Below are 21613 nucleotides of genomic sequence, written 5' to 3'. Positions count from 1 at the left end.
GAAATTCTATGGTATGACCATAGCCTCAATTTAAAGAATATTCAGTTATTCCTTTTGTGTTTTAAAAACAAAAACAACAACAACAACAAAAAAAAACCAAATTTGCAGTTCATCTCAAGTGCTCCCACTCTAAAAAATTATTTCATGGTAAGTAAATTAAAAAGGATAGTCATTTATAAATTAGAATGTCAATAAATTCATGAACATTGAGAAATGTGCCACCTTCTAATCTGCAATAATTACATTGACTAGTTAGAGAGATTTCATCTCTAAAAGATTAAGGGCTTGGAAGGGAAAGCAAATGAATATGAGAAGGGTGTTTCAGTGAATACAGTTGAATCTGTTTCACTGACAAGATCCTTAGAGGTTTTTCTGGCCTAATCCTGTACATATTGAAAATCATAGTCCAAAGATGCTGAACCTAGAGTATCCAGAAGTCCTGGGTAAACAGCGTTGGCATTAAATATTTGTGGTAGCTGGCTTTTTACAAATAACCAAATGAATAATCCATTCAGAGTTATCCAATCAAGAGTTGAAGGAGAATGAACCATTATAAGACCTTGACATTGAAACTGATTTAAATGACTTCTAATGGGTAATTCGCTGAGCAAAGCATGGACTTAGTACACTTTTTAAAGATGCCTTCTCAGAGGAAAATTTATTAAAATCTATATTGATGATCATGATAATGATATAACTAATTAAAAACGTTTACATTTGTGTATTGAATTGTCTAGGATCACATAACAGTCAATCTGAATCTGTGTCCATTGCTCTCTCAGCTACAATAAAACAAAATTAGACTGTTTTATCTTACTATCTAGTATCAGTACACCTGATAGCTTGGCATGTCTATTTCTACCATGAGAATATCTCCAAAGTAAATCAAAATACTTTCTTGAACTACATTGTGTAAACTTAACTCTGGTTATTTTTGCGTGTTCTAGATTCCAAGAATATGTACTTATATTTCTACACTACCTTTCAAATGTAATGTGTTACAATCAATTAGTTCATAGCTTACTTCATATGAGTTTTATTTTATTCTTGCTGTGAGATTTCAAAAAAAAAGCTTAACTAGTTTTCTCAATCTGTTGTCTATGATGCACCCTTGAGATTATAAAATATTCATGTTCTTATTGCCTTCAAAGACAGTGATAGGCCAAATTCCATCTCCACTTCCTGCTTTTTTTTCTTAAAGGAAGCTCTACATCCAATAGGGGGGTTATACGCACAACCTCAAAATCAAGAGTTGCGTGCTCTCTTCATCAAGACTGTCAGGCATCCCCCTACTCCCCTGCTTTTATTCATCACTAAATATGCTCCCAAATGCCACAGAGCTCCCAACTGCCCCATTTATTTACAAAGTAAATATTTTATAAATATAAGATTACAGTATTAAACCACACATATATATGCCATCTGTAATCCCTTGATAGAATTTATAGAGTGGTCTACTCCTACCAGCATTAACATTTACCACTACTAGTGGTAGCTAACTCACATTTATCACGCCCTTGCCATGAGTCAAATAATGTATCAAATTTACGTGTATTTGTTTATTTGTTTTATAGATGAAGACTAAAATATTTAGTGTTGAGTATTATACCCAGGAGTCAACTTGGAACTCAGGGGCATACTCCAGTTTGGGGCTTTAATATTTATTACCACCTAAGATGACCCTACAAAGGATACAAAGAATCATATTATAAATCAATTCAGCTAAATAAAAGCAATGACCTTTCCTCCAGATCTTCTACTGACTCTCCATGTCCTTCAGAGATGGCCTGTCCATGTACACTGATCTTCAAAATCTTCTGCAATCTGGTCCCTTTACTATTCTACTACACTCTAGCCATATTACCTTGTCCACTACACTCCAGTCATGCTAGCCGTCATGCTATTCCTTGAACACAATAGGCATTATCTTCTCTTTTCACTGACTGTCCTTTCCACTTGGAATACTTTTTCCACAGATACTAACATGGTGAATGACCTTAGCCTCTCCTCTAAATCTCTTATGAAATATAACATTCTTTGTAATGCTAAAAATTGTATTTAAAATTGCAACCTCCTTCCACCACTTCCAACTCCACCACCCTCTGGCTTTCCCAACACCCTTTCCCCTATTATTTGTCATTAATAGCACTTATCACTATAAATTTTTTTAAAATTTACTTTCTAGGGCAGCCCAGGTGGCTCAGCGGTTTAGTGCCGCCTTCAGCCCAGGGCGTGATTCTGGAGACCGAGGATCGAGTCCCACGTCAGGCTCCCCGCATGGAGCCTGCTTTTCCCTCTGCCTCTCTCTCTCCCTCTCTCTCTCTCTCTCTGCGTGTCTCTTGTGAATAAATAAATAAAATATTTTTTAAAAATTTACTTTCTAAAATCTGCATTAAAAAAAATTTAAAAAAATTAAAAAAAATAAAAATAAAAAATAAAATAAAATCCGCATTGCTAGGGTTAGTATCCAAAATATATAAAGAACTTACACAATACCAATAATAATAATAATAATAATAATAATCCAATTTAAAAATGGGAAAAAGGGATCCCTGGGTGGCGCAGCGGTTTGGCGCCTGCCTTTGGCCCAGGGCGCGATCCTGGAGACCCGGGATCGAATCCCACGTTGGGCTCCCGGTGCATGAAGCCTGCTTCTCCCTCTGCCTCTCTCTCTCTCTCTCTCTCTCTCTGTGACTATCATAAATAAATAAAAATCTTTAAAAATGGGAAGAAGACATGAACATACATTTCTTCAAAGAAGACATATAGATGTCCAACAGGTAAGTGAAAATAAGCTCTACATCACTCCTCAGCAGATAAATGCAAATCAAAACTACAATGACATATCACCTCACACCTGTCAGAATGGTTAAAATCAAAAACTCAAGAAACAACAAGTGTTGCCAAGAATGTGGAGAAAAAGGAACCTTCATGTACTGTTGGTGGGAATACAAACTGATACAGTCACTGTGGAAAACAGTGTGGAGATTCCTCAAAAAATTAAAAATAGAGCTACCCTACAATCTAGTAATCACTACTGGGTATTTACTCAAATAATAGGAAAACATTAACTCAAACAATAACCCCTATATTTATTGCATCATCATTTGTAAGAGCCAAACTATGGAAGCAACACAAGTATCCACTGATAGATGAATGGATAAAGATGGAGGTGTATGAACATATACATGGAAATATTACTCAGCCATAAAAAGAGTGAAATCTTACAATTTGCAACAATATAGATGGATCTAGAGAGTATAATCCTAAATGAAATAAATCAGTCAGAGAAAGACAACTACCATATGATTTCACTCTTACATGGGGTTTAAGACACAAAACAAATGAACAAAAGGAAAGGGGGGACAGGGGCACCAGGGTGGTTCAGTTGGTTAAGCATCTACCTCCATCTCAGGTCATGATCCCAGGGTCCTGGGATCGAGCCCTGCATTGGGCTCCCTGATCAGGAGGGAGTCTGCTTCTTCTTCCCTTTCTGTCCCTCCCCACTGCTTATGCTTTCTTTCTCTCTCTCTTTCTAAAATAAATATTTTTTTTAAAAGGGACAAACCAGAAAAACTAAATAACTAACTAAAGGTCACACAGATGTTACCAGATGAGAGGTGGGTGAGAGAATGGGTTAAATAGATGATGAAGATCAGGAATGAACTTGTCTTAATGAGCCCTGAGTAATGTATGGAACTATTGGAGAACTATACTGTACACCTAAAACTAATATAGCACTGTATGTTAACTATACTGGACTAAAAATAAATTTAAATAATAAAATATCCCTCAAAAAATCCACATTAATCTATTGATTGTAAAGTCTGTAAGGGCAGCTTTCTGTTTTATATTTTTGGAGGGCAATCTGTTTTGTTCACTTATATATATCAAATACCTAAGGTACATAGTAGGCAGGAAATGTTTGTTGAGTAAATGAATAATGACCTCTGCCCCTTTGCTCCTGTAATATAATCAAAAGCTTTACAGCATTGATTTGTACCATGTTTTCTAATGTTCCTAAAAAGATCTTCACACAAATTCATTTTTTATCATCATTTCATCATCCAGGAATCATTAGATACAGTGATATCATCTAATTTTATGCTGAAAGTAAGAATGGTAATTGGAGTTTCTGCATTAATCTTTTGTGAGCCAGGATAATTGTAAATTTTGCCTTGTCTTTTTTTTTTTTTAAGTTAAATGTCATTTATATAAAGGGGATTAAAACCAAATTTATAGATTGTACCTATATTATGGAAAAACAAACTTGACTGCACAGCTCTATAGTCACAGATCCAGCCTAACCATCATCAATTGTTCACATATACTATGTGATAACTTCAAGGAAAATCTGCCAAGAAGGGCAGTCCTGGTGGCTCAGAGGTTTAGCACCACCTTTAGCCCAGGGTGTGATCCTGGAAACCCGGGATCGAGTCCCACGACGGGCTCCCTGCATGGAGCCTGCTTCTCCCTCTGCCTGTGTTTCTGCCTCTCTCTCTGTGTCTCTCATGAATAAATAAATAAAATCTAAAAAAAAAAAAAAAGAATCTGACAAAAGTGCTAAAAGAATTCTGCAAAAAAATTCAAGTACTACAATAAATCATATAAAAAGAGTATACAATGGACTATGTTTATCTATCACAAATAAACTCAAAGCTTCTATGTTTCTAAAGATCGCAACTATTTCCCATGTGAATTGTAGTATTTTAGTATAAGGCTATTTGGGACCATGTAGTTTATATTACCTACTAATTCCAAAAAATATGGTATACTCTCTCAATCCCCCTTAACTCACTATTAGTAAACCATCTGAAGACTTTTTTAAAAGTAATCTCTACACCCAATATAGGGCTTGAACCTACAACCATGAGATCAAGAATTGCAGTCTTTTTTTTTTTTTAAGACTTTATTTCTTTATTCACAAGAGACACAGAGAGAGACAGAGACAGAGACATAGGCAGAGGGAAAAGCAGGCTTCATGCAGGGAGCCTGTTGCAGGACTCGATCCTGGGTCTCTAGGATCACGCCTTGATCTCAGCTGCTGAGCCACCCAGGCATCCCAAGAATCTCATGTTCTACCAACTGAAGCAGCCAGGCTCCATCATTTGAGATCATATTATCATGTAGAGAGTCCCTTTTAATTCTGAGTACTGTTAATTCAGTGTTGTTATTTTTTCTGAGTTAAGTTCATTCATATTTTTTTCAAGATAGCTTTCATTACATAGTATGGCATTTCTTATATTTCTTATAATGATAATAGACATTTATCAGCTTTTTGGTCACCCAGTTTCTGATCCATTTTTAGGAATGGGATATTGACTCCCTACACTCAAATTTGAAGATGTTAAAAGAAAAGGTCATTCCAAGACTCTCCTGATGTAAAGATACAAGCACAAGATCTAGATTTTACCCAAATATCTCTATCCCAGACTGTAACCTTGAAACAATAACAAGGGAATTCAGGTATCACACAGAATCCTGCTTGGTGAAGAGAAGGAGAGGTGTCAGCGGCTGTAGCTACTGCAAAAGCAGTAATAGTAACAGATGAAGCACCAGAGTCCAGAGTTGGTAAGGAGGTATGCAATGTTTGAGCAGCAGTGTCCAGAGCCCAGTAGGAGTGACTCCATTATCAATAATCTCTGAATGATGGGTGGATAACCATCAGCCTTATTCTCTGGCCTTCGCCAAGGACACTCCATGCCCTCTCAATAGCTTGTTTTTTTGTATTTTTAGTTTAAATTAAGTAGGATCAGTTTATATTTCTTGATTCTAAAACTCTAGTCTGGTATACTAATAAATGTGCATTACAAGTATGCTCATTAATATTTAACAGTGATTGATTCATATTTCTACGTACTAAAATGTTTTAAGCTGTATTCATGTCCTCCCTAACAGCATGTTCTAGCCATCAATTTGTTATTTACTTAATATTTAGAAATAACCTGGTAAAATTAACTGAGTAAAGCAATGTACAAAAAAATATAATGTGTGATTAGCAGTCTTAATGTATCACCAGTACTAGTGGAGTAAGCCCAGCCTTCATATAGTTTTATAAACACGCAAATTTATTGAAAAATCAGATTTTAATTTCTTGAAGTGTAATCATTCTTAATAGTGCTGACAACTAGTTTTTATTGTATTCAAATATCAAGTCTTTGAAATAATGGAGAGGGAATTCAACTGGGATTCAGGAAATATCATTTTCAATATTATTGGTATTCTCATTACCATAACCCAACATCCTCCTTTGAGGAAAAGACACAGAATCATTAATGTATAAATTTCCCATGAAGTGGCCATGAATACATTGTTCTAGACTTACAGTGTTGAAACAGTTTCTAACTTAAAGTAAAAATGTATGAAGCAAATATCATAAAATGTTAATATTTGTCAATCTACTTTGTTGAGTCTGTTACATGGTGATCTGCTGTATTGATCTTTAAATTTTATTTGTAATACTTTATGTTAAATTTTTAAAAATATTTTAAAATAAACTGAATAAAAGAATTCACAGACCTCAACACTAAAGAAACAATCCAATTAAATACTGGGCAGAGGACCTAAATATACGTTTTCCCAAAGAAAACATACAGATGACCAATAGGCACATTGAAAAATGCTCAGTGTCCCTCATCATCAGGTAAACAAATCAAAACCACAATGGGATATCACTTCATGCCTGTCAGAACAGCTAGTATCAAAACCAAAAAATAATAAGTGGAGAAAAGGGAGCCCTCATGCACTGTTGGTGGAAATCTGAATTAGTATCACCACTATGGGAAACAGTATGGAAGTTTCTCAAAAAATTGAAAATAGAAATAACATATAACCCCATAATTCCACTACTAGGTATTCACGCTGAGGAAAAAAAACTAATTTGAAAAGATATATGCACCCCTATGTTCATTGCAATATTATTTACAATAGCCAAGATGTGGAAGCAACCTAAATGTCCATCAATAGATAAATGGATAATGTGATATATATAATGAAATATTACTCAGTCATAAAAAAATGACATTTTTGCCTTTCACAATAACACGGATGGGCCTAAGGGGCATTATGCTATGAGAAAGAAGTCAGAGAAAGACAAATGCCATATAATTTCATCTCCATGTAGAATCTAAAAAACAAATAAAAAACGGAAATAGATTCATAAATACAGAGAAGAAACAGGTGATTGCTGGGGAGGTGGGGAAAAGGGATATAAAAATAGGTGAAACCCAGTTACCAAATAAATCATGAGGCTAAAAACTATAGCACAGGAAATATAATCAACAATATTGTAGTGATAGATGATAACTATACTTATCATGATGAGCATTTTGTAATATATATAACTGTCAAGTCACTATGTTGTACACCTGAAACAAATATTATATTGCATTTCAATTACATGTCAATAAAAAAAACTTTATTTCTGACAGGAAAAATTTATTTGTAATATTTCATATTAAAAAATAAAATATTATAAAATTGATTCAAGAGAATGTCATCTTTTTCCATGATAATTGTGCAATAAGAGTCAGTACACATGACCAAGGCTCACATATTGTTAAACTAATTTCTTTTGAATTTCTTATGTTTTGTAATTCAACCCATTCTGTAGAAGCAGTACATCAGAAGCTACATAATAGACGTGAGTTACATGTAAAGATAGATGTGGATATAGATATAGGTATAGATATGTTTTTTAAACTATACACGTTTAAGTTACTTTCACTAAGGCTATTAAGGATGTCATTGTCACAGTGTCTATGAAAACTATGTTGGAAATAAAGAAAACCTATAATAAGAGACCATTCACATAAATTTTGTTAAATTGTTATAATCGTTCTATTTTATTATTAGTTTCTGTTGTTAATCTCTGTGCCTAATTCATAAATTAAAATTTGTCATAGATACGCATGTGTAGGAAAGAACATAGTATATATAGGGCTCAGTACTATTAGCAGTTTCAGGTATCCACTGGAATTCTTTCAATAGATCTCCTGTGGATAAGAGAAGGAATACTGTACTGGTCTTTCTCTCCTTTATTTCACTTAACATGATGCCCTAAAGGTCCTTCCATATTGTCCCAAGTGGCAGCATTTCCTTCTTTCTCGTGGTCAAATAGTATTGCATTTTCTTTAACCATTCATCTTTAGACATACAGGTTATTTCCACAAATTGGCTATGATGAATAATGCCATAATTGACACGGGAGTATAGATATCTCTTCAACATCCTAATTTTATTTCCTTTAGATACATACCAGAAGTTGGCTTACTGAATTCTATGGAAACTCTACTTTTAATTTATTGAGGAATCTCCATACATACTGTTTTCTATACTGGCTGTACCACATTACATTCCCACCAAAGGTGCACAAGAGTTCCCTTTTTTCCACATTGTTGCCAACACTTGTTCTCTTTTGTCTTTTTGACAGTAGCCATTCTAACAGGTGTGAAGTGATATCTCATTGTGGTTTTGTTTCACATTTCCCTGATGATTGGCAAGTGAGCATATTTTCATGTTCTGTTGTTTATGTGTATGTTTTCTTTGGAAAAAATGTTCCTCTGACCATTTTTAAATCAGATTGGTTTTTTGCTATTGAGTTTATGAGTTCCTTATATATTTTGAATCTTAACCACTTAACAGGTTATGATCAGATTACAAATAGTTTCTCCTATCCTATAGATTGCCATAATTATTAAGCCAAATTAAAAGATACTTTTAACTCTTTATATACCCTTAAGGTAATACTTTATTTTCATCAGGTAACTGATAAGACAGATTAATGTTGAAAATATAGTACAAAATGGTTAACTGTGCTACATTTGACTTACACTGAATATTTCCAAAGGATAGGCTCATATATGTCTATTCTGTTGCAGGATGCCCAAATAGTCCATATACACAGGGCAAACAACCACGTAGAATGGGAATATTTCACAGTCAAATATTTTGACCTACCTTTTCTAAACAAAATCTTTAAATTACTCAACAATTTCTGATCACAATGTTATATTGTGATAACTCACAAATTTTGTCCTCAAATTCAGAAAGTTAGTTAACTTTGTGACTTAAGTTTCCTTAAATTTAAAATAATAAGGTTAGCTTCATGTATATTTCAGCTTCCTTCCAGCTCCAGAATATTATAAATTAGCTGTAGAATTATGTTTTGCTTCTCTTCTTTCCATCCAAAATTAAAATTAATCTTATATATAGTGAAATATTGAATATTACTGAAGTGAATAGATAGGTAATATCAGCACAACAAAAAAATATATATAAAATAAGCTAGTTCCATATTTTCTAATTTGTTTCTATTACTTACAGTTAAAATCTACTATCTTCCTTTTGTAACATAACTGAGATACTGTAAAATTGTTCCCCAAAGAAATCAAACGTGGTTGAAGGACCAATCAATGAATATTCCTTTAAAAAAAGGAATTTTCAATTTTCCTGTCACTTGCCACTAAAAAAAATTTTTAAATAGTACTCAGTGTTCTTATCTTGAAAAAATAATCTATATATTTTATAAGTTTAGTTTTAGCACAATGAACAAAATTGTCATTGATTAGGTCAAATCAATTTTTCATGATGACTATAGTAAAAAATTTATATATTTGCCATCTTCATTCAAATGCTTTGTATGTATTTGCTCATTTAGGGACAACAATTTTTAAAAACACTGCTAAAATGATAAAATAATTTCAATACATAAGGTGAATGAGCTTTAAATAGAAATTTTGGATATTTGGGGAATCCATTTGTATTTTTGTCTGGTTTTGTTTGTTTTCCTAACTAATTCAATTCTAATCAGCTTACACATAAATATATATATACATATATTTGTGTGTAAGCTGATTACATATATATATATGTAATATATGTAATATGTAATAATATATATATGTAAGCAATAATATATATGTATATATATGTAAGCAACAAAAGAATAATTTAAGTGATATATTCTACACTTGAGTACTGAGAATTTTTTTGTTGCTTTCTCCAGTGTCCTTTATTTTCTACAGGTAGTGCTATTCAAGCTTTTTAACAATCTTCATTTCTGGGTGTATACACAGTATTGGCTGACTCCATTGATAAGGCCAAATTTAGCCTGAAATAATTAAATCTGCTTATACTAAACTCATCACAAAGTTAAGTGATCAGTTGCCTTTTGTATTAGTGTTAGCAAAGTAACATAGCTCAAAAATATCTTCTAGCCTAAGGGCATTTTCAAACTGGTTAACATTTTGATTTACGACTTGATTATGATAGATTTCTAACTATATTTAAGATAGGATAAGTTCCTTGGATCTTCATGTACCACTTTCCTGGGTCAGTTTGAAGATTCTTGGGACAGATCTTCAAAATGAGGCATAAGGGAGAATGTTAGTTATGCAAGGCATTCACAAATGTATGCAGTGCCACTCACTGACATCTACAAAGAGTCCATTTTATAAATTGTCAAAGAAGCCATTGTGACAGAGTGACACCAGAGAAGAGCTGTCAATTCTATTATTAAATTGACATTCCACACATGCTGCTTTCAGATGGAGACCCTTTATGACCTTAGTTTCCTTCTTTTCCCCTGTGCACCATTGAGTGTCTTCTTTCTCATCTGCTCTTCAAGTAGTCATCAGTTTATACTGGTGTTGGCTAAGTGAGCCCAATGAGATGCCATCTTTCTGGTTCATTGACAAAATACCTGGGGAAGAGTCTTCACAGCATCTCTGTTGCTCAAGAATACTACAATGACGGCTACAGAAACTATGACATCTCCTAGGGTATTGTCAATCAAGCATTTGAGGGTAAAAACAAGAACAACAACAAAGAGTGTCTTAAGCAAGATAACAAATAGTATGGTAATCCTATTTGTGAAAAAGAAGAACAAGGCATTGTCTTAATCAGAAGAGCACAACACCCAGTTTTTGCATGTTTTTGACAATGTAAAGCAAAGAAAAGGGCACATGTTTTAGCCAAAACTGAGTGTTTGACAAGCTGGTTGTTAATTCTCTTGGGATCTCCATTATTCCCCTAGAGACTGGAGTCATGTGTGCCAAATAGGCATCCAGTGAAGAAAATACCCTACAATCTTTGTTCATTTGTTTAATGACATTCTTGTTGTTCTACATCCCCCAAGCCTGGATTTCCCAGGTAGCCAATCTTGCTATCCTGCCTGCTGTGAGTCTTCTATGAAGATGACAAACATCAAGCGATAGCTAACTTTTGTTCTCAGAGGTGTCTTGTTATGGGTATCCTGTGACTGACAGCTGTTGGGAAGCAGGACAAGGAGATTTTGACATCTGTTTACTGCCTTGAAGTTTCCCCATTCCTTCTCACATTGACCATTGTCATTCGAGGAAGAACAAGAATTCCTACACTTCCAATGCAGATGCCACAGAGCTATGGAACTGAAAGTTGTCATTATATGAGACATAAGAAGTGGATTGGGGTCACTGGGAGTGGAATTCATGCATAGGCTACAAGTTAGAACATAAACATTCCTAACATTAAGATATTTCATCTTACATTATTTTTTATGTGAAGCAGAAGGCTTAAACACTGTATATTTTCTTTTTTTTTTTTTAACACTGTATATTTTCAAAAGGATATTGGTAGAATGAGATCTAAATTAATTGTATTAATTGTGTCTCAGCTGTTTTGCTTTGAACTTTTTGATTTCTTATTACAGCTAGTATTTCTTATTATAGCTAAAAAACTGGCTGAGTGGAATGAAGATACCTCTGGCAGTAAAATGATGGAGTCACCTATAAGTTTTGCATTTTCAAAAGGTAATTGTTTTTATTTCCCTTTTTTCTTTTTAAACTTGCTTGTCACCTAATTGCTGGGACTTTACATTCCATAATTAGTTGCTTGACTATCATCTATACTTTACTTCAAACATGATAGTGTAATAATATCTGAGGCTTATGTAAAAACTTCAGCACAGAAATTATACTACGGAACTTTCCTAAATAAAGAAACCAAATTAACGGAATTCCCGTGCCCATTATGTGGTCTAAAACTTTCTGAAAAATGTTTTACTGTGGCATATAACTTAGTCAGTGTAAGTGGTTTCTATAGAGCTATTGAAAAGCCTTCCTGTCACTTACTGGCTTTAAGATGATGGGATTTTAAGCCCTTTGATCCAGAGCCTATGTTTCACAGTCAAGACTAAAAGCCAAGACTAAAGCATAATTGAACTTCCTAACTTAAAAAAAGGATTGAGTTATGGATAGCCTTAGGGGAAAAAAAGTGGTATGTCTTCAGACTAAAAAATATGTGCTAAGTGAATATGAAACCTTGAAATATACATGTCAGCTAAAAAATCAAGTCTCAAATGTAGTACATCTACCTATCTTTTTTCTAACTAGCTACACATGTTATTCATTTATATACATATATTAAATATATAAAACAAAATATTTTCTTTCATGTCATTTCACAGTAAAATTATCTAAAACACCTTATTCTGCTTTAGAACAAGAAATAACTTTGAATACTTTTATAAGGGAGGAAAAATTACTTTTCTTACTACCCTCCTAGGTTTTCTGACTGTAGCTCTGTAAAATAGACTGTGAAAAGGTAGATTAACAAAGGAAAAGCACACAAATGTATTTAATAGAAGTTTTATGTAATACAGAGCCTTCATAAGGAAACAAAGACCTGAAGAAAGAGTTAAGTCTGAGTTCTCTCATACTCATTTTGATGGAGTGAAAAGTCATAAAAAAATATGTCAAGACAAAAAAGGTATGAACTAAGGGTAGTAAACTGGGAGAAACAACAATGCCTGTTCCTTCAGATTCCTTTTGGCATCCCCTCATCTTTGAAGATAAGGATGCTTCTTTCCTCCGGGTATAGGGAAGTCACCTCTCACATGAGGGTTTTATGACGTGCTTCAGAGGACAAGGGAGAAGTCAGTTTTCCCTGCACCTGTCACTTCTCAAATTCCTTGAACTTAAAATAGTCTATATGACAAGTCACTGTATTTTGGGGTAGTGTGCTCTAGACCTCTTTCAATATAATAATTTTAGGTATTTTGAATTTTTTAAACAACTTTGATTTTTTTTCTTCCTTTTCACCTCTCAATCCTATATGACTTAGAATAAAATATGTGATCAACATCAAGAAATATCACAAAAACTTCAACATAATTGGAGGGTCATCTTACTATATAATGATTTATGGAAAATCACCAGTAAAAATATTACACTTTTTATCTAAGCAAAACAAGAATCATTTCTAATGCTGTATAAGCTGTAACATTTTATGATTCCATCACTATAAGTGCAATGGATTTTTGACATAAGGAATCCAACGTTGCTTATTTTAGAAGAAATACACTTGCAGATAAAGCATAAATTGAATGCAATTCTAAAGTTACCAGTCAGGTACCAGAAACTTACAATCTTCAACATTTCAAATGTTAAATTTTACAAATTTTTTCAATTATCTGTTTACTTAGCAAAAATATAATGACATGGTAGTGTATTACTGGGGGTATAGCAAAAAACAAACAAAATGATCCCAGCCTTCATGGAGCTTACGTTGCAACACAAGGAGATATTAACTATTACTAAGTTGTATTATTAGTTGATGATAGTAAGTAAAATATAGGATAAAAGGAGGCAGTTATTTTAAATAGTGTGATCAGGAAAGGCTGAGGAAAAGAAAAGAAAGAAGAAAGAGAGAGAAAGAAAGAAGAAAGAAAGAAAGAAAGAAAGAAAGAAAGAAAGAAAGAAAGAAAGAGAAAGAAAGAAAGAAAGAAAGAAAGAAAGAAAGAAAAGAAGAAGAAGAAAGAAAGAAAGAAAGAAAGAAAGAAAGAAGAAGAAAGAAAAGAAAGAAAGAAAGAAAGAAAGAAAGAAAGAAAGAAAGAAGAAAGAAAGAAAGAAAGAAAGAAAGAAAGAAAGAAAGAAAGAAAGAAAGAAGAGGAAAGAAAGAAAAAAAGAAGAAAGAAAGAAGACACAGAAGCAAGTAAGAGACTGAGTTATATAGGCATTATGTAGAAGGGGTATCCAGTAGAGGGAAGAACACATAAAAGTCCCTGAGGCAAAAGCATATCTGGCTTATTTCCAGAAGAGCAAGGGTATGGCTGAAATAGCAAAAGCAAAGCTAAGGAGGACAGAGAATAAGGTCAAAGGTATAAAAAGGTCAGGTTATGCAAGGTTTGTGGAACATTCTATAAACTTTACTCTGAATGACACAGAATGTCACTAGAAAGTTTCAGTCAGAAAAATGAAACAATCTAGTATGTGTTTTTAAATGGCTAAGGTGTTGTGACTAAACTGGAGAGTTAGTACAAGGCCCAAAGCAGGTAGACAAGTTAGTAGACTTCTACAACACTGCAGATGAAGACGGCAGTGTCTGGTAGGTCACGGCAGTGGAAATGAGGAGAAACAATTCAATTCTGGAGATATATATATAGACCTCTTTATACCTCTGACTATATATATATATATATATATATATATATATATGATTTTATTTATGTATTCATGAGAGACTCAGAGGCAGAGACACAGGTAGAGGGAGAAGCAGGGGCCCTGCAGGGGCCCTGCAGGGAGCCCAACATGGGACTTGATCCCAGGACCCTGGGATCACGACCTGAGACAAAGGCACATCCTCAAGGACTGAACCACCAGGTGCCCCTAATTCTGGATACATTTTAAATGTAGAGCCAAGAGGTTTTGCTGCTAGACAGTACATGAAGTTTGAAGACCCATGTGTTTCCCCCAAGATCTTTTACCTAAGCAAGGATAGGATTGTCATTAACTGAGACTGGATGACTGTGTAAGAAGCAAGTTTGATAGGTAAGATGAGATGATTGATTATAGACATATTATGTTTAAAATGTATATTAGATAATTCAAGAGATAAATAAATAACTATATGAAACATGTTCATGAGAAAAAGCCAGTCTAGGAAAATAAATTTGGGCATTTACATATCACAAATACCATAGTTGGCATATAAAGTCTGAAGACTAAATCATCTAGAAAAAACACAATTGTATATAATATATAAAATCTGAAGACTGAACACTGGGACATTCCAAAGTTCAGAAACCAAGACATGAGGAACCAGCAAAGACTCAAATAGAAGAAAAATTAGAAGAGTAGGTATCCTGGCAGTCAAGTCAAAATAATGAATTTTTGAGGAAGGTGCTTAGAAAGCTCAATAAGAGTACAATTCCATATGCATTTCAAAGGGAGGGTAATAACTGGATTTCTCTAAAAAAAATGGGTGGAAGAGTGCCTGGCTGGCTCACTTGGTAGAATATATGACTCTTGATCTCAGGATCATGATTCTGAGCCCCACACTGGGCATAAAGTTTACTTAAAAGTCAATCAATCAATCAATCAATCAGAAATAAAATGGGGAAAATGTCCCTGGCATTGGTGTGGTTTTGGACCTCCCCATAAAACAGTCATAGTAACTAGAGTATCAAGACTAAAAGATTCACAATGTTTACAATAAAACCTAGTTATAAATTCATTTGGGGAAAATAAAATAACTTGTTTTTTTTTTTATCAATATTGTCACACCCTAGAAATAATTACTGCATAACATGCTTATTTCCTCTCTTCTTTCAAAATAAGTAAACTCGGCAATGTGGAGTTTCATCACTTCACTTTTAAAATTTAACTTGAAAAGAATTAGATTTATTCTGAATATGATATACTATAGGAATGCTGACTACAAAACGTGGCAATCTTTATTTAGCAAACAAATAATACATAAACTTTAAGAAGTACACTTGATGGGATGAGCACCAGGTGTTATATGGAAGTGTTGAATTACTACACTGTACACCTGAAACTAATATTACACTATATATTAACTAACTGGAATTAAAATTAACGCTTTAAAAAAATTAAAATTAACACTTTTTAAAAATAATTAAAATTAACATTTTAAAAAATATATAAACTAAAAATTTAGTAAAAAGCTAAAATAATAGTAATACACTAAAAATATAGATCAATGGATATATAAATGGGGCTGAAGGAGAAATTAATGTTAACAGCAGTTGGCTCGGAATGAGAGGCTAGCGAGTAAATGTATTTTAATCTTATTTACTTTTCCACATTTTCCAGATTTTCTATGATAAATATAATTTTTCTAATTAAAAAAAATAAAGAACGTTAGAGGATTCCCATTGCTCTAAAATAAACCATAATTTTTTTCTCATGGCTCCTTTCACACAACTTTGCTTTCTTGGCTCTTGAACACTGTCTGTGCCCAGAATTAATGAACTATTTTCAACTTCCTGAACTAAGTGCTGCTTCTTTTCCCTGTGCCACTAGTCCATCAGAAATGTCCCTCTCTCCCTCATTCACCTGGTGAGCTCGCTTGATGAGTCACCTTTCAAGACTCCCCTCGAATATTTCTTCCTCCGAGAAACATTCCAAGACAGAACTCTAACAATGTTTTTTCATCTATCTTCTTTGAATTGCTTCTTACTGTTCTAGAATTTAATACCTCTCATTTCAACTCACTTCATGCCACCTACATGTGTCAATCAAATTGGGAACATGAAAAAAGAGGAAAAAAGGTCTCTTTATCAAGTTCATTGGGAAAAGTTGTTAGTGGTATCCATCATTAGCCTCCTTTATGTCCTTTTCCTGGACTCTTTCACCTTGGAATGCATATGGTTGGCCAATACACAGAGACCTTTTTAAAACCATGACTTGAATTTACTTGGTCTCTGTCAAAATAATTAATTACAAGTTTCAAAAGTTAAGAAGCTAAGACTTTCGATACCTTCTTTGCAAACTGCCATGTACTATGGCATCTGTTTTCCTGCCCAACTCATACCAGAAGCAAAATGTGATTCACAAAAGTCGAGCTCCCCTAAACTTGTATCAAAAGTGGGATTTTACTTTCCTTTGACTTATTAATGCTCAAGATGTCTCATAAGAAGTGTTTAGTTATTATTTGCCCTACTCTTTTAGCTTGCTTTCAGAGTTAGTATCTAGGTACATGTTCAGAGTATGTTCCTGAGTTCAGTTCTGACTCATTCACATTTAAGAGGTGGTTTTGCTCAGTTTCTTATCATAGTACTTGCTCTGCAAAAACAAAGAATAAGATAGATAAAGAAGAAGGTAAGAAAAATAAAAGCTTGCAGCTTGTTCTACTTTCTCTTGCCCCAAGGCCAGAGACTATAAGGAGGTACCCACCCTACATATATGCATATACTCCCTATGACAGTAATTATCATTTTACATTTTTGTAATTTATTTCCATGTATTTCTCTACTCTTGAGATGCTTAGGATAGGAACTATGTCTTACTTGCTTCTGTATTCTTAGTACCTGGGAAACAGTGGTCATGAAAGAAGTGTTTAGGGGCACCTGGGTGGCTCAGTCAGTTAAGCATATGCCTTGGGCTAAGGTCATGATCCCAGGGTCCTGGGATCCAGCCTCAAGTTGGGAGTCCCTACTCAGTGGAGAGTCTGCTTCTTCTTCCTCTGCCCCCTCCCCATCTCTCATGTGTGCTCTCTTTCTCCCTCTCTCTCAAACAAGTAAAATCTTTTTTTAAATAATAAAAAATAAAGAAGGGTTTAATAAATGTTTTTAATAAGTAAATGAATACATGGATGAATATCGGAATATTAAGGTGTAGCTCTTGAGTGTAGCTAAAGGTGTAGCTCAAAATTATAGGACCTAAAACAAAGGTACAAATAACTATAAGGCAAAGGAAAAAATGATAACTACAGATAAAAGTACAGATTTATCTCACAAATTATTTTACTATATGTTACTCTAATGTTACAAGACAGACATTTTTATTTAAACCAAATCTCTATTATCTTGTTGTTAAGTATTAATACAACAACATACATGAGATAGGAGATATAAGTGTGGAGAGTAGGTATGGCCAGACAAAAAAATGGGAGTGGGGGAAGACTGAAAGAGTGAGAGATGGGAGTTATTACTGAAGGTATATATTGGCACAAGCATTCTAGAAGTAACGGGCAATACTTAGTAAAACTACATATGAGAATGCCCCTTGACGCAGGGATCATGGTTCTGGATTCATGTCTCAGAGAAATTCTCACGTGGCCTGTAAAATAATAAACAGTTCTCAGGCCCCTGGGTGGCTCGGTAGATTAAGCATCCAACTCTTGATATCAGCTAAGGTCATGATCTCAGGGTTGTGAGATCAAGCCCTGCTCAGGAGAGGGAGAGAGAGAATCTTAAGGCTATGAGTCTTTGTTTCCTCCTTTTTAATATGGGGATGATACCTTGTGAACTCTTTTTCTCAGCGCTAATATAGAATAGTAATATCTTCAGAAAACAAAGGCTTATAGAATAATGACCATCTACAGTGTTACTTTGTACCAAGGATTCTAAGCTCCTTACATATGTTAACTTACTTAATTGTAAGAACTCTATTATCCACATGTTGTATAAAATAACATCATCATCCCTCTTAGTGAGGACCACCCTAAGTAAACATTTTTATTCTCCTGGCATTCTTGTGAGTTAGATATTATTATTCTATACTAAAGTTGAGGTAAAAAGTTCACTAAGAGGATGATGTTTCAGTAGATACCCAAAAATAAAGAAAGCAGACCTGCCAATATCTTGCAGAATAATAGTCAAGATGGGAGGAGCAGCAAGTATGAAGGTCCTGAAGCAGGAGTTTTCATGGCATGTTACAATGACAGCAAGGAGACCAGCGTCACTATCAGCAGAGTGAGTGAAGAGGAAATAGGATGAAATCGGAAATGCTGGGGATCAGAAAACATAGGGCTTTATAGATCATTTCTCTGTCTGAGTGACATGACTTACTTGACTTTCAAAAGATGCATTCTGATATCCATTTTGAGAATAAACCAAGGGGCCCAAGCACTGAATTAGGGAAGAACATTAGTAGACTCAATAACCAGCAAGAGATGATGATAGAGACAGAGAGAAGCAGAGGGATTTTTGTTTGTTTGTTTGTTTAATGCACTGTGTGGAAAAAATAAGAAGACAACTTCATTTTAAGAATCTGGAGTTGAGGAAATGATTCAGGCTGTAGAAATAAATATGAGAATTGACAGCGGTCACGAAATCTGAGACCTGAGAATTGTCTAGTGCATAGCAATATGAAGATCTTCAGAGACACCTGACAAGAGAGTTTCAAGCAGTGTGATGGGCCAAAAGCTAATTAGACTCAAATAAGAATGGGAGGAGGGGAGTTAAAAAGAAATAGTATAGATAAATGTTTGAGGAGATTTACCATAAGGAAAAGAGGTGCCATAAGGAAAAGAGGTATCAGTAAGTAAACATAAGGTCAAGGAAAAAGTGTTTAAAGCTGACATGAGATTTTTGCACATTGACAAGAAACAGGGAAAATTTGATCATGCTAAAGAGTTGGGAGAGTTTGGGGAACTATAGCCTTGGGTAGGCAAAGAGGGTTGAAATGAAGTGCAATAGAGGAGAAGTTAGCCTCGAAAAGCATTAAGGTAGCTTACAGTTACAGGATGGTCGGCGGGATGTGTGGCACATGTGTAAGTGGTCCGTGTAGTCATAGTTTGAGAAGTCTTTTTGGTTGCAAATCAGTTTTCCTAGAGAAATAGGAAGTAAGGTAATCATCTGTGAGAGAGTTTGGTGTTGTGGAACAGATCTAAGAAGAGAGGGGAAATTTTAAAATTCTAATGAAAAGTTATTGGAGAATTAACAGACAAGGGAAACTTAAATTTAGAAGTCCTGGATTTCAAGCCTTGCTAGGTTGGTTTTTTTGTAGCCGTATTCATTTGCAAAGGCAGAGCTGAATTGAGCCACATTGGAAGTTTTCCCAGGGGAGCATTCAAAGCCAAAAAGGGACAAATGGCTCTCTGCTCCTCCCCATTCGACAGACATCTTCTGGTGCAGCGCCAGCTCCGTCCGGAGACACGATGGTGAAGATTGGAGTAAACGGATTTGGCCGTATTGGGCGCCTGGTCACCCAGGGCTCCTTTTAATTCTGGCCAAGTGGGTATTGTCACCATCAGTGACCCCTTCATTGACCTCAACTACATGGTGTACATGTTCCAGTATGATTCTACCCACGGCAAATTCCACGGCACAGTCAAGGCTGAGAACGGGAAACTTGTCATCAACGGGAAGTCCATCTCCATCTTCCAGGAGCGAGATCCCGCCAATATCAAATGAGGTGATGCTGGTGCTGAGTATGTTGTGGAGTCCACTGGGGTCTTCACCACCATGGGAAGGCTGGGGCTCACTTGAAGGGTGGGGCCGAGAGGGTCATCATCTCTGCTTCTTCTGCTGATGCCCCCATGTTTGTGATGGGCATGAACCACGAGAAGTAGGACAACTCCCTCAAGATTGTCAGCAATGCCTCCTGCACCACCAACTGCTTGGCTCCTCTGGCCAAAGTCATCAATGACCACTTCGGCATCATGGAGGGCCTCATGACCACTATCCATGCCATCATTTCCACCCATAAGACCGTGGATGGCCCCTCTAGGAAACTGGAGTGATGGCCGAGGAGCTGCCCAGAACATCATCCATGCTTCCACCGGTGCCGCCAAGGCTGTGGGCAAGGTCAGCCTGGCATGGCCTTCCGTGTCCCCACCCCCAATGTGTCAGTTGTGGATCTGACCTGCCGCCTGGAGAAAGCTGCCAAATATGATGACATCAAGAAGGTGGTGAAGCAGGCATCAGAGGGCCCCCTCAAGGGCATCCTGGGCTACTCTGAGAACCAGGTTGTCTTCTCCAACTTCAACAGTGACACCCACTCTTCCACCTTCAACGCCGGGGCTGGCATTGCCCTCAATGACCACTTCGTCAAGTTCATTTCCTGGTATGACCATGAATTTGGCTATAGCAACTGGGTGGTGGACCTCTTGGTCCACATGGCCTCCAAGGAGCAAGAGCCCCCTGGACCACCAGCCCCAGCAAGAACAAGAGAAAGAAAGAGGCTCTCAGCTGCTGGAGAGTCCCTGCCCCAACTTAATCCCCCAACACACTGAGAATCTTCTGACCTTCAATATTTACATCCCAGACCTCCTAAGGAAGGGGAAGGGCTTGGGGAGCCCTACCTTGTCATGTACCATCAATAAAGCATACTGTACCCCCCCCCCAAAAAAAAGGGACAAAGGGGTTAAAAGAATTTGCAAAGAAGTGATCATAATAAGGACCTTAGGATCTAGAAAGACAAGACAGGGGGTGAGAGTTAGTGAAAAGCTGGATAATAGATTGTAAGTTCCAATGAAGTTGAAAAATAATATGAATTGAGATATTACATAGATTTGGCTAGCAAGACAGAAGCTAAGACTTGGAGGGGAAGATGTTCAGAACTGAAATTCTGGGTGATTACAAAAAAAAAAAACTGGTATATTATCATGGGAATGAATGGCTGAGATAGAAAGGGGGACAAGACAATTTTAGGAAGAAAAAGTCTGGTAACAGGCTAGAATATTGAAAGAGCCATCAGCATAGGTATTAAAACTGCTAAGAATTTGAACACCGCCCGTGCTAAAGTGACAAGAAATGAAGTCTTGAAGAGATGACCAGAATGCGGCATTTGCGTACATTAGACTATGTCACAAGAATAATTCTTTCTCAACTCACGTTTTGTTAAAGATTTTATTTATTTGTGGGACAGAGAGAGCAGGCGAGTGC

At 35.5% G+C, this 21613-nt stretch overlaps 1 pseudogene; it reads left to right on the top strand.

Moving 5' to 3' along the window:
• The first annotated feature begins 18605 nt into the window (after positions 1 to 18605).
• On the top strand, positions 18606 to 20961 carry LOC140621393 (glyceraldehyde-3-phosphate dehydrogenase-like; annotated as a pseudogene).
• Positions 20962 to 21613: the final 652 nt, after the last annotated feature.

Source organism: Canis lupus, chromosome 30 (genome assembly GCF_048164855.1).
Source record: "Canis lupus baileyi chromosome 30, mCanLup2.hap1, whole genome shotgun sequence".
Taxonomy (NCBI): domain Eukaryota; kingdom Metazoa; phylum Chordata; class Mammalia; order Carnivora; family Canidae; genus Canis; species Canis lupus.
Note: the sequence above shows the minus strand (reverse complement) of the source record. Positions and strands in the feature narration are given on the sequence as shown.